The following is a 14,377-nucleotide window of genomic DNA, read 5'->3' on the forward strand; positions in this document are numbered from 1 at the left end:
ATTCAAATAGGGCCACAGAAATGCCCTGCTTCGGAACCCTCCCAATGACTTACGTGCATATACATCTACCCTAATGGCTACCTACAAAATGCAAAGCAGAGAGATTGTTCCAGAAATTTGAGCAACAGTCTTTAGAAGCGTAGTTTCATTTGTATGCCTGTTGGAGCTTTCCCTGCTGACCGATTGCAGCTTAATCACATTGGGTCTTCATCCCTTCATTCTCTAGTTGCTAAAACACTTCTCTTTCCAGGGATACCAGCAAGGTCAATGTATCAGGCTCACAGGCCCTCACATCGACGTACAGGAAGGGGTTCATGTGTTCTCTATTTAAGTGACTGCAAGGACCTCTCTCCAGTGGCACCCCTTCTGAACTGTGCAGTCAATCACTGGCCTGACCACTGAAAGAGCCTGGCTCATTTCTGTTCACTCCCCATTCAGACTGGGGGTGACTGCCTTCAGAAGTCATGTGCATCTTTCTCAGTCTGTCATGCCATCAAAGTTGTGGAACCTGATGTCTCTGTTCTAACTTAAATCCCTCCCCATCTAATTTCCTTAATATCTTTTCTATTCTATGCTCTTCGACTAATCATTTACCATCAGCAACCAGCCTCCATTACAGAGTACCGTTACCATTACACTTTAACATGCTACTCACAGGGTTCCGTCATGCTCTCAGTGTCCTCTGCCTTCGTGTTTGCTCTGGGTCTGCTTCCATCGGCTGTGGTCAGGTCTGGTGTGGCTGGCTGGTGTTCATCTCTTAGGTCCTCCTAATTACACGGCTACTGGGTACACTTGATCCCCCACTCCGTCTATGGGGGCAACAAGAACGTGAGTCATATAGTTTAATCAGAGTCCAGTGTTTCCCCTGGCTGTCTCGCTGAGTCTGCACACAGACACAAGTGTCTTTTGTTAAAACTACCATCTGTGGTCCTATCCATCTGGGAGCAAGCCCTGCACCCTCACCCAGCTGTGGGAGGACTACCTCCTTTTCCTCCAGCTCTCTCCGATCACCAATGTGCTGCTGTTGTTCTGCTTGGTGCTTCAGCACTTTAAGTTAGTTACAAAAGGTCTTTCACATGCTGTGTCATTCTATTGCTGCAAGAACCAAGCTCTCCGTAACCTGTATTCCTCATAAGGGAGTCGCTTTGATGCCCTTTCAATAATTTGTAGGGACCCAGCATGCCATTTGGGATTTCTGGTAATACATCATGTCTTTCCTGTCTCAGTTATAGCTTTAGCAGAGATGTTCTTGATTGTTTGGTTCATCCCTTCTACCATTCCTGAACTCTAAGGGCGGTAGGATATGTGGAACTATTGGCAAATCCTTAACAGTGGACATATTTCTTTCATTATTTTCCTTGTGCAATGTGTTCCCTGATCCAAGTCTATCTAGACTGGGGTTCCCCACCTTGGGAGGATTTCCTACACTCGAATATGTCCTGCAATGCTGTTGGTGTAGTCCCTTGTTGGGAATGCCTTGACCCACTGGTTGAAGTGATCCATGTTTACTAGCTAATGGCTTCTCCCCCTGTTTTCCCAGGGTCCCCTAGGCTGTGCATGGTTGCCAGCTGTGGCTTTATGCCCTTGCCAACAGCACAATGGCAACGTAATTTATCAACATCCCCGCCCATCTGTGGCCAGCACCTGTCCTGTTGGAGGGTCGTGATCATACTCTGCGCTCTTGATACATCACACCATGATACAACTCCAGTCGTATCTGCCTAATTCATAGTAGGGCCACTGCGACTCCATCCTGGGTCTAGCTCCCAACTGGTCCCTCCTTTGCTCCCTTTCTCCTCCATTTCCCCTTCTCTTCTGTCTCCACCCCTTCATATAGTTTTACTGAACTAGCTTCAGTTGTTTCTTCCTGCACACTTGCAATCTCAGTTGCCTCTTGTTCCTCTGCTGCCCTCTTCACGGTGATGTCTGCCCACTCATTTCCTTTCTGCTCCTTGCTCTCCCCTTTCTGGTGAACTTTTCCTTTAATCATTGTCACCTTTGCTGCAGATTCATTGCTTCCGGTGGCTGTCGTATTAGGTGCCCATGCTAAATACCTGCCCCCGTTGGGGTTACAAATCCTCATTGTGCCCATGCCATCAGATAATCAGGAATCACGCCCCACCCCGAAGTCAACAGGCTGTCTGTAAATATATTTACCAGACTGCCACCAGTATAAAAATCACCCCTGCTTCCCCTTCCAGGGGTGTCTCCTTCACACCGTTAACATCTTCCTGCTCTGTTTCCACTTGGCACTCGTGTGCCTCCCCCCGGTTAGAGTGGTGTTCACAGGTTTCATTCCAGTGTCCCCAACTATCATTACTGTCTTGTGAACAGCTGTCGATGCATCAGTTTTTGTAGGGTACTGCTTATGGGGTTTATGTGGGCTCCACTCCATTTTAACTGGGTTTATTGTTACTCGACCACAACCTTGCTCGTGTCTCGCCCACATTGCTGGGAACTGTTGACAAGGTAACTGATACACTGATCTGGCTCCACTCTCTGATGATGGGGATGGCTGCAGCTATGCTGGCTACGTTGTGTACTCTTTTGGTTGTAAGTGTTCGCTGCTCCTGGTTTCCCATATTATTTCTTCCTTTCCTGAATCTATAATGGTCCCTGCTTTCCTTAGGATGTCTGTTCCAAGGATAGGATCCTACTTGGACTGTGCTGGAAACTGGACGTTGCATGCCACCGAGTTTGAGTACCTACAACTCACTTTTGTTCTTCACTGCCTTTCTTCCTACGCCCGTAATACAAATAGTCTGTCCAGTTGTTGGCAAGGGTAGGTCAGTTGACACCGGTGTCCCTGCATCAACTAACATATCGCATTGCCGTCACCCCCCACCCGACAATGCTATTGAGTACATCCATGGGTCACCAGCACTGGCAGTGCGAGCCACCATCACTTTATCTTCTAACGTAGAAGCCGTCTTCACCAGTTCTGTGATCTGATCAGCAGTCAGTTTGGTCAGAGTGGGTATTGACAGAGTGAGAGATTGCGTGTCTGCTGTGACTTTCACATGTTTTTCTTTCCTCTTTTTTGGACACTGCTTCCAACTATGTCCCAATCGGCCACAATGCCTTCAGTGTTTTATGTCTGATCCGGCAGTCCTTTGCTCGGTGTCCTGATTGCTGGCACACAAAGCAAACTCTCTGTGGCGTCACAGCAGCTGCATCCACTTTGGCTACTTTACTTTCTTTGGTCTGTCTCACTGGTCCATGAAACTACTGCAGAGTGGGTTGACCCCACCACTATCCCTAAATCTAAAACTCAGACCCTCAGACCAGGAGCAGAATTAGACCATTCAGCCTGCTCCACCATTCTATTATGGCTGATCCTGGATCCCACTCAATCCCATACACGAGCCTTCTCGCCATATCCTTTGAAGTCCTGACTGATCAAGAAACGATCCACTTCTGCCTTAAATATACGCACAGACTTGGCCTCCACCTCAGTCTGTGGCAGAATATTCCACAGATTCACTACTCTCGGGATAAAAAAATTCCTCCTTACCTCTTTTCTAAAAGGTCGCCCCTCAGTTTTGTGCTGTGCCCTTTAGAGGATGTGAATATCCTCTCCACATCCACTCTATCTAGTCCTTTCAACATTCGGAAGGTTTCAATGAGATCCCCTAGCATTCTTCTAAATTCCAGTGAGTACAGACCCAAAACTGCCAAACTCTACTCATATGTTAACCTCTTCTTTCTCAGAATCATCCTCGTGAACCTCCTCTGGACTCTCTCCAATGGCAACACATCCTCTCAGTTCCAAAACTGTTGACAATACTCCAAGTGTGGCCTGACTACTGTCTTATATCTCCTTGCTTTTATCCTCTATTCCCCTTGAAATAAATGCCAAATTTTCATTTGCCTTCTTTACCACAGACTCAACCTGTAAATTAACTTTCTGGGAGTCTTGCACGAGGACTCCTTAAGTCCCTCTGCACCTCTGATGTTTGAACCTTCTCCCCATTTAGATAATAGTCTGCACTATTGTTCCTTTTACCAAAATGCATTACCATACATTTCCCAACACTGTATTTCATTTGCCATTTTTTTGCCCATTCTTCAATTTGTCCACGTCCTGCTGCATTCGCATTGCTTCCTCAGCACTACCTACCCCTCCACCTATCTTCATATCATCCACAAACTTTGCCACAAAGCCATCAATTCCATTATCTAAATCACTGACAAACAATGTGAAAGGCAGCGGTCACAATACTGACCCCTGTGGAACACCACTAGTCACCAGCAGCCAACCAGAAAGGCCCCTTTTATTCCCACTCATCACCTCCTGCCTGTCAGCCACTCTGCTATCCATGCCAGTATCTCTCCTGTAACGCCATAGGATTTTATCTTATTAAACAGCCTCATGTGTGGCCCCTTATCAAATGCCTTCTGAAAATCCAAGTAAATTACATCCACTACCTCTCCTTTGTCCACCCTGCCTGTTAATTCCTCAAAGATAACTTGGGAATAGTCAGAGGCTTTTTCCCAAGGCAGAAATGGTTGCCACAAGAGGACACAGGTTTAAGGTGCTGGGGAGTAGGTACAGAGGAGATATAAGGGGTAGGTTTTTTACTCAGAGTGGTGAGTGCGTGGAATGGGCTGCCGGGAATGGTGGTGGAGGCGGATACGATAGGGTCTTTTAAGAGACTTTTGGATAGGTACATGGAGATTAGTAAAATAGAGGGCTATGGGTAAGCCTAGTAATTTCTAAGGTGGACTTGTTCAGCACAACTTTGTGGGCCAAAGGGCCTGTATTGTGCTGTAGGTTTTCTATGTTTCTAACTCTAACAGATTTGTCAGGCAAGATTTCCCTTCACAGAAACAATGCTGACTTTGACTTATTTTACCATTAGTCTACAAGTACCTCGAAATCTCACTCTTAATAATAGACTCAAACACTTTCCCAAATGCTGAGGTTAGGCTAACTGGCCTATAATTTCCTTCCTTTTGCTTCCTCCCTTCTTAAAGAGTGGAGTGACAACTTCCTCGTTGGCTGATCTCAGGCCTTCCCTCAGCATTTTCAGGAAAACTGGGTTGTCCCTCCCTGTATTATCCAACCCTGATTACTCCTCATGCGCACAGTTTCTACATTCTGCATAATCCATGGCTGTCTCATCAGCTCTTTGAATCACTGCCATTATCATTCCCCAGTTACTCTCACCTCCCCCCAGTCGCTGCCTCACTTCCCCTTTGAGAGGGTGAAATCTTTCTTCATTGCTGGTGTTGCTGGTAGTTGCCCATGTACCATCCCACACCCCCCGGGTGTGGTACCATGTACCACACCTCCTGTGCCATCCTGTCCCAGGTACCATCCCACACCCCCCGGGCCGTCCTGTCCCACGTACCATCCCACACCCCCCGGGCCGTCCTGTCCCACGTACCATCCCACACCCCCCGGGCCGTCCTGTCCCACGTACCATCCCACACCCCCCTGGCCGTCCTGTCCCACGTACCATCCCACACCCCCCGGGCCGTCCTGTCCCACGTACCATCCCTCACCCCCCGGGCCGTCCTGTCCCACGTACCATCCCACACCCCCCGGGCCGTCCTGTCCCACGTACCATCCCACACCCCCCGGGCCGTCCTGTCCCACGTACCATCCCACACCCCCCGGGCCATCCTGTCCCACGTACCATCCCTCACCCCCCGGGCCGTCCTGTCCCACGTACCATCCCTCACCACCCGGGCCGTCCTGTCCCACGTACCATCCCTCACCCCCCGGGCCATCCTGTCCCACGTACCATCCCACACCCCCCGGGCCGTCCTGTCCCACGTACCATCCCTCACCCCCCGGGCCGTCCTGTCCCACGTACCATCCTGTACCCCCCGGGGCTGTCCTGTCCCACGTACCATCCCACACCCCCCGGGTCATCCTGTCCCACGTACCATCCCATACCCCCCGGGCTGTCCTGTCGCACGAACCATCACACACCCCCCGGGCCGTCCTGTCCCACGTACCATCCCACACCCCCCGGGCCGTCCTGTGCCACGCACCATCCCGCACCCCCCGGGCCGTGCTGTCCCACGTACCATCCCGCACCCCCCGGGCCGTCCTGTCCCACGTACCATCCCGCACCCCCCAGGCCATCCTGTGACACGCACCATCCCACACCCCCTGGGCCGTGCTGTCCCACGTATTCCTTGGACACTTGCTTTTACCAATATCTTTAAGGTGTATTTGGTGAATTTCAAGCATTTCCTTGTGCTTGTGCCAGAATTCCGAATTCCCACATGTGACTTTATGCGAGGGCAACTCAGACAAAATGCTCTGTTTCTCCCTGGGGGTGAAGGGCTTATGAATGGTCGTAATCAGGGTCAAGGGCTGGCTCGGATCATCAGGGTTCTCGACCTGAAATTGCCTAACATCAATAGGTGCCATCCCGACAGATATATCTGAGTAAAACCTGTCCCTGAACTATCTCCATGCTAATTCCCACATAACGCAAAACATACATAACGGATACAAGGTGAACAGTACACACTAAACCGCAGAGCGTGTACTTTGTAATCTGCCACTTACGTGCAGCTAAACTCATGTTGCTTGATATATTCCTTTGCATCACACTTGCAAAGCACGTATGCTGAAATGCAGCTCCTGGAATGAATTTACGAGTCCCCACTGGTGTCCTGAACCTTCAGTAACAACCCTTCACAACAGGTAGCTCTGTCTCTCCAAATTAACACACAAGGTTTCGTCCCTTACAGAAACACACATGCACGCGTACACACTGCTTTTATATCTACCAGTTCATCCCTCTGTGTTCATGATACCTCGTGCTCCCGTGTACCACTGACCTGAACAGGTCCAAGTGTGAGTGCTAATTTTAGCAATACTCACTTGCTTACAAATGTTAAGACTGCTGGCCACATGACGGATCACAAGAAGGTGTCCCACTCTCGACACCAAATGTTGCATGAATGAAGTCACTGCAGGAAAGTACTCGTAGATACGAAGCAACCTCTTTATTCAACAAAACAAGATACAGCAAACCTCATCTTAAGACCCTTTCTGGAAAAGGTCTGCTTGTCCCAACCTTACACAACATTTTATGTGGTAAAGATCAGAGAAAAATTCAGGACCATCCAAACAAATCCCTATTTGCAAGGCTTCCTTTGCACACATCACTTTCACACCTCTCTCCTTCAAACTAATATTACAGACATCCAAATGCACACAAACAATAAATTTCAATCTGTGTTGTCTGGTCTTCCACTTAACTGTCGTTTCTTCAAATTAACTTGTTTCAAGGTTCTTCGGAGCCTATTGTTCAAAGTTGCATTTTAGACTTAATCTTCAATGCACATTCATATCTGAAGGTTGGTCACTGAAGCTTTATGTCCTAACCCCAAAAATGCCTTAACACTGTGTGCACAGTTATTTGTTCTTTTTAAATGAAATTCGATTCATTATATGCAGCTGGATATGTTGAAAGATTATCAGAAATATTTCATTCAATGCATGTAATTGTTTTCACTCTTACAACAATTTTCTGAGTAGTCGAATCCTCACCAACAATTGCCATGAACAAACTTGATACGGTCAATGTAAACCAAGATCTTCATTGCCCCAGCTAGTATAAAGATAATCTTTATGTCTTGGAGGAAGTACTGATGCAAATTTGCTACCACAACTAAAACTGAAATGGTCTAAATGGACTTTCAAACAGCCTAAGGTGGTGACTCCAAATGGGAAGGTAGATACAAAAAACTGAAACCTGTCAAAAGCAAGCTAAAATTGTTAGGAGACTACTTGTTCCCTTTCTAGGAGCAATTGAATATTATTTTTGGTTCTTGCCCAGGAGTAATTCACTGAAAGAACCCGAAGTAGGACAAGCTATGTTTGTCATGAAAGGCTGGCTCATGCAGTTTTAAGGCTTTTGTTACTTTCATTGCAATGCTGGGTTATTGACTTCTTCACCAGTTCATAGCGATACAATGAATGGAGCACAATTAGCACACCAGTTGTGGGAGCTGTGCTGATGTCAGACATGTTTTGGCAGATAAGGCGCAAGCTACATTATTCTTTTTGTTTTCCAAAAAGAAATTAACTACATGCAATTTGAGAAGGAAGATCTTTTACTTTCTTGCAATTGTTTGTGGTCTGAATAAGTAATATCAGTTATGTTCATATTGACAATTCTCCACCATTAAGAAACAACAGTGGTCCACGAGTTGAATTAGGTTGCATATCAGATTGAGAGGTATCAGAGGTTGTTTAATTTTTCCCCTTTGTAGAGATACCTAAAGTAAGAGCATAATTTTATGGTGAGAGGAAGGAGTTGAGAGAAAGGTTTTAGTTTTGATTTTGACATTCAGGTACTATTGGTTAGGAGTCTTCACGATCTGTCTATGATCACATAGTTTCGATCAGATACTCCTGATTTCCCCTACATGCCAATTGTGCTGACGAATTGGCTGTTGTAAATTGTCCCTGGTAAACAGGAGTGGTTGAAGAACAGGAGAAGTAAATGGGCAAATGAGAATGTGCAGGTTATGCAGAGCATGGGATTGCTGGGAATCATATGAAAACATGACATTTTCAATATACAGTAAAGTCCAATAATGGCAGCTTGCAAGGTGTGCTTTTGCAGAATGAATGTGATTAAATACAGTTGGTTAAAGTAAAACGTAACAGCTGTTATTCAGACCAGATGAGACAAGGATTGCCACAGTAAGATGTGGTAGGCGTTGAGTTTCTGGAAGTGTCTGGATGGGAGCTGACAGTCTACTCCTGTCCCATGAGAAAGAAAATTTTAATCAGCTTTGTGAATCACATCCCCTAGAATCCCCTCGGGGATTCCCTGGGGGACATCCCCTAGAATTACACTGTGAGGACACAGGAAGCAATTTTCTCAGCCAACAATTTAAGGCTGGGTTGCCGGGGCTAGTGGGGGGTGGGGTGATGAAGAGAAACAAAAGGTTGACCTAAAGTATCTCAGATTATGAGAGGCAAACAGAAGCAGGATATTTAACCTTTCCTCCCCCTTTGTAAAGATACCTTTTGTGTTGAGAGGTAGGAGTTGAGGGAAAGGCTTTATTTTAACAGACTGGGAAATAGTTGGAACTTGCTGCCAGAGGAGGTGGTGGAATCTGATACGATCATTACATTTAAGAGGCAGACATTTTAATAGTCAAAGCATACTGTAGCCAAGGTCTCCAAGCTGCCTCCAAATATAATTTCCCACCTTATACTAACCTTCTGCTGTCAGTTTGCTTCAGTCTTCAGTTTTCCCTTGCCTGAATGTCTGCGCACAAATTCCAATTATTCATAAACACGAGATTCTGCAGATGCTGAAACTCTTGAGCACACGCACACAAAATGCTGGCCCGAAACACCTCCATAACTGCTGCCTGACAAGCTGAGTTCCTCTAGCATTTTATGTGTGTTCTTTAACTCTTGGGGGTTGTGTGGTCACAGATTCGTTTGGCATTGACATTCCTCTTCTACTTGAATTTGTATATATTACATGGGTAACAGGACAGAATCAGACCAGCTTGAACATTCAGTCAGGCTCCACTAGAGCCCCCACCAAATCTGCTAGAATTCTTGGGCTAATGGAGGTTGCATTGACTGACTGTGGCACATCCTTCCAAATAGGCCAAATCACTTTCATCAAGGGGCTTGATATCATCTCCACCAGTAGATCTGAACATCTTGGATTTCTATTTTCTGTTCCTCTTAGGCATCTGCTCAGAGTTATCACTACCGGAGGTATCTGCATAAGTGCAGTTGCTGCTCAGAAACTGACGTTGCTTTGCTTTAAATTTCTTCAGCTTTTAAGATTAAAAAAATTCTACAGTTGTATGCACTGAGCATACAAGTTTTTTTTAAATGATAGAGGAAGATTTGGGCAACCAGCAGAATTGTGGGCAGGTTCCCAGTCAGATCCTTCTCTAAGCCTGACCTTTCACCTGCACTGATAATGTCAGCTGGAGATTGGGGCCAAAATTGCTCCAGTTGCTAACTTTTAGTACAAAAACAAATTGCCAAGACAAAACAATGCCGAATAAAGTTGGGGAAGAAAAAGCTGAATAATGAACATTTTCCAGAAGGATATGTAACAAACGCCAGTTTCTTTTGCACAAGTGATGTCCAATATGTCTTTAGTGGGAGTATTAGCAAGGTACAACATTAACCCAATTGTGCCAACTTAAAGACCTACATATCTAGGGATCCAATTTGAACTTCTAAAATTTCCTTATCAGAAAAAAATCTGCTGATGCAAAAACTCAGTCTGGAGTATGCTGCTGCACTGACATAGGCACAGAGGTTATTTTTTCTCCTTCATGCCAATTAATACAGAATTGTTTACAATCTATGATTGCATTCTGTTCCGTTGGGCTTTGCTTCAGGAAGCTGCCCGGAAGATTTTCATCTCATACACCAGATTCAAGAAATGAAGGAATACTACTCACTGATCGTTCCACCCAATCCCTTGACGATATTATTCCTCATGTAACTGAAAATAATTTGTTGCAATGTTAACTTAAACTTCAAAAGTTTAGACTGCATAACAACAGGGTAGTGGAGCAACACATGATCTTGCTGGCGGAACTTAGGGGGTCAAGTAGCACTGCAGGGAAGCAAAAATTGATTTTGGGCTGGACCTCTGCATTAGGACTAAAAATGTAGAGTTAAATCATAAACAGAAGAGATTCTGCAGATGCTGAAACACTACGCTACCTCGCTATATTTTTGTCTCTCTTTGCAGTACTTATTGATTTTATTTATACATATGCATTTCTTACTGTAAGTTATTTTTTTACTGCAAAATAACACATTTCATGACATATGCCAGTGATATTAAACCATATTCTGATTCTGAAATCTTGAGCAACATACACACAAAATGTTGAAGGAACTCAGCAAGTCAGGCAGCAACTATGGAGGGAAATAAGCAGTCGACATCTCGTGCTAATCCCTTCATCAGGGCTGATGAGTTCCTCCTGCATTCGTGTGTTGCTTGAGTGGAGAGGCAAGGCGGCCAGCATAGACGGGACTCAAAGCAGTTGGTGGACTGAAGAGGGGTGTTAGGTGCTGAGGTGGAAATGAAAGATTCTGGCAGGTAAATGATCGATGGAGGCAGACAATGAGAGAAAGAGGAAAAAGAAAAAACAAAACAACAACTGATTTAAAAACACACACACACACACACACACACACACACACACACACACACACACACACACAAAGTGCTGGAGGAACTCAGCAGGTCAGGCAGCATCTATGGAAAAGAATAAACAGTTGACATTTCGTGATTCAGGACCTGAAAAGAAGTGGGAAGATGCCAGAATAAAATGGTGGGAGGACATGAAGGATGAAAGCAAGAAGGTGATAGGTGAAGCCAGGTGGGTGGGAGGGGTAAAGGTTTGGAGAGGAAGGAATCTGATAGGAGAGGAGAATAGACCATAGGAGAAAGGGAATGAGGAGGAGGTGACAGGCAGGTAAGAAGAGGTGGGAATCCAGAGTGAGGAATAGAAAAGAGGGGATAGGGAATTTTTTTTACTGGAAGGAGAAATTGATATTCATGCCATCAGACTGGAAGCTACCCAGATAAGATGTTGCTCTTTACCCTGAGGGTGGCCTCATTGTGGCACAAGATGAGACCATGGACTGACACGTTGGAACGGGAATAGGAATTGGAATTAAAATGTTTGGCCACTGGGAAGGACAGCTCTTGGCAGATGGAGCAGAGGTTCTCGATGAAGCAATCCCCCGATTTACAACGTAGAGGAAGCCATATTGAGAGTACCAGACACAATTGACAACCTTAGCAATTTCGCAGGTGAAGTGTTGCCTCATCAGGAAGGACTGTTTGAGGCTCTGAATTGAGATGAGGGAGGAGGTGAAAGGGCAGGTGTAGCACCTTGGCTGTTTTCAGGGTTAAGTGCTGGGAAGGAGATTAGTGGGAAGGACAAATAGACCAGGGAATCATGGAGGGAGAAATCCCTGTGGAAAGTGGAGGGGGAAGATGAAGATATATTTAGTGGTAGGATCCCTTTGGAGATGGTGGAAGTTGCAGAGAATGATGTTTTGGATGTGGAGGCTCATGGGGTGGTAGGTAAGGACAAGAGGAATTCTACCACTGTTAAGACAGTGGGAAAATATTATGAGCATGGATGTTTGGGCAATGGAGAGATGCAAGTGAGGACAATCAATGGTGCGGGAAGGGAAATCCCATTCTTTGAAGAAAGAGGACATCTCTGATGGTACGGAAAGAAAAGCCTCATTCTGGGAACAGATCCTGTGCAGATGAAGGAATTGAGAAAGGTGAATAGAATTTTTTGGAATGAAGGGTCAGAAGAGGTATAGGCTCTAAGACCATAAGACCCAGGAGCAGAATTAGTTCATTTAGCCCATGGCCCTCTGAACCCCAATCTCCTGTCTTCTCCCCATATCCCTTCATCCCTGACCAATCTATCAACTTCTGCCTTAAATATGAGTAAAGGTTTGGCTTCCACAGCTGCCTGTGGCAATGAATTCACCACTGTCTGCCTAAAGAAATTCCTCCTCATCTCTGTTCTAAAAGGACGACCCTCTATTCTTTGACTGTGTGCTTTGGTCACAGCCTCTCCCACCATAGGAAGCATCCTCTCCACATCCACTCTATTGAGCTCTTTCAACATTTGATAGGTTTCAATTAGGTCACACCTCGTTCTTCTGAATTCCAGTAAAAACAGGCCCAGAGGCATCAAACACTCTTCACATGACAAGCTCTTCAATCCTGGAATCATTTTTGTGAACCTCCTTTGAACCCTCTCTGGTGTCAGCACATCACAAAACTGCTCACAATACTCTGAGTGAGGCCTCACCAGTGCTTTATAAAACGTTACATCCTTGCTTTTATATCCTAGTTCTCTTGAAATGAATTCTAACATTGCATTAGCCTTCCTCACCACTGATTCAACCTGCACATTAAACTTTAGGGAATCCTGCACAAGCACATCAGGTTTTTTTTTTGTATTTTCTCTGCATTTAGAAATTAGTTAACCCTTTCATTTCTTCTACCAATGACCATACACTTCCTGACACTGGTCCATCTGCCCATTTCTTTGTCCATTCTCCTAATCTGTCTAAGACCACCTGCAACCTCTCTTCAAAACTATCTGTCTCTCCCTACCTCCATATCGTCATCAAACTTCGCAGCAAAGCCATCAATTCCATCATCCAAGTCATTGACATATAATGTAAGAAGAATAGGTCCCAACACGGACCCTTGTGGAACATCACTAGTCACCAGCAGCCAACTAGAAAAGGCTCCCTTCATTCCCACTCTTTGCCTCTTGCCATTTAGCCAGGGTTCAATCCACGCCAGTATAGTCAAAATAACCGTGGAACTGGTTATTGGAGGCAAAGCTGCTGAAATTGGCAAGCTCAGCATGGGTTCATGAAGCAGCACCAATGCATTTGTCAGTGTAGTGGAGGAAGAGTTGGGGAGTAAAACCAGAGAAGCCTTGGAACATGAACCATTCTACATAGCCAACGAAAAGGCAGGCATAGCTGGGGCCCATTCGGGTGCCCATGGCTGCCCTTCAAGATTGGGAAAAACGGGAGAAGCTGAAGGAAAAATTGCTGAGGGTTAAGAACAGTTCTGCCAGATTGAGGAGGGTGATGGCAGAGGGGAACTGGTTGGCACTTTTATTGAGAAAGAAGTGAAGAGCTTTAAGGACTTCTTGATGGAGGATACAAGTGTACTGGGACTGAACATCCATGGTGAAAATGAAGCGGTCAGGGCCAGGGAACTTAAAGTTAGTGAGGAGATCGAGAGTGTGTGATGTGTCGTGGTTGTAGGTGGGAAGGGACTGAACGAAGGGGATAAGAATGGAGATATGGTCTGAGATAATGAGTTCAGTGCGGCAGGAGCAAGCAGAGACAGTAGGCCTACCTGGATAGTCCAGTTTGTGGCTCTTGGTAGGAGGTACAAATGAGTAGTATATGGTTAGGGAACTATGAGATTGGTGGAAGATTTGATGATGTCAGTGATGGTGTCAGATCCAACGGGGTCCTCTTCAAGGGGTAGGAATGAGGAGCTGTCCGAGTGTTGCAGCCTGGTCTCAGCAAGGTAATGGTCAGACCACCATGCACCAGTACCCCCTTCGTCTGCAGGTTTGATGATAAGGTTAGGATTGGTGCGGAGAGAATGGAGGACAATGTGTTCAGAGGGGGTAAAGTTCGAGGAGGAGAGAGGAGTGCTGAAGTTGAGCCAGTTGTTGTCTTGTTGGTAGTTAAAGAGGAAAACATCTAGAGCAGGGAGAGAACCAGAGCAGGGTGCAACAGATGAAGCAAGTAGGGGGAGGGGAATGTGAAGATAGGAGACAATTGCTGGAATGAGATAAGCACGATTGCCAGCACTGGATCCCGATAATT

General features: G+C 45.8%; 2 protein-coding genes and 1 long non-coding RNA gene across 6 annotated transcripts in view; 1 reads left to right on the forward strand and 2 right to left on the reverse strand.

The window, feature by feature from the left end:
- Positions 1–5,324, reverse strand: part of LOC132393297 (uncharacterized) — a 34,211-nt gene extending 28,887 nt beyond the window's left edge. Inside the window, exon 1 of the mRNA XM_059968343.1 lies at positions 656–5,324. The gene's annotated coding sequence lies outside the window, so the exon portion shown is untranslated. The remainder of the gene's footprint in view (positions 1–655) is intronic.
- The window catches only part of LOC132393300 (uncharacterized), a 96,709-nt gene that overhangs the window by 55,204 nt on the left and 27,128 nt on the right, over positions 1–14,377 (forward strand). The gene's annotated exons all lie outside the window — the stretch shown is intronic.
- The window catches only part of LOC132393298 (uncharacterized), a 113,426-nt gene that overhangs the window by 54,342 nt on the left and 44,707 nt on the right, over positions 1–14,377 (reverse strand). The window lies entirely within an intron of this gene.

Source organism: Hypanus sabinus, chromosome 4 (assembly GCF_030144855.1).
Source record: "Hypanus sabinus isolate sHypSab1 chromosome 4, sHypSab1.hap1, whole genome shotgun sequence".
In the NCBI taxonomy this organism is placed as follows: Eukaryota; Metazoa; Chordata; class Chondrichthyes; order Myliobatiformes; family Dasyatidae; genus Hypanus; species Hypanus sabinus.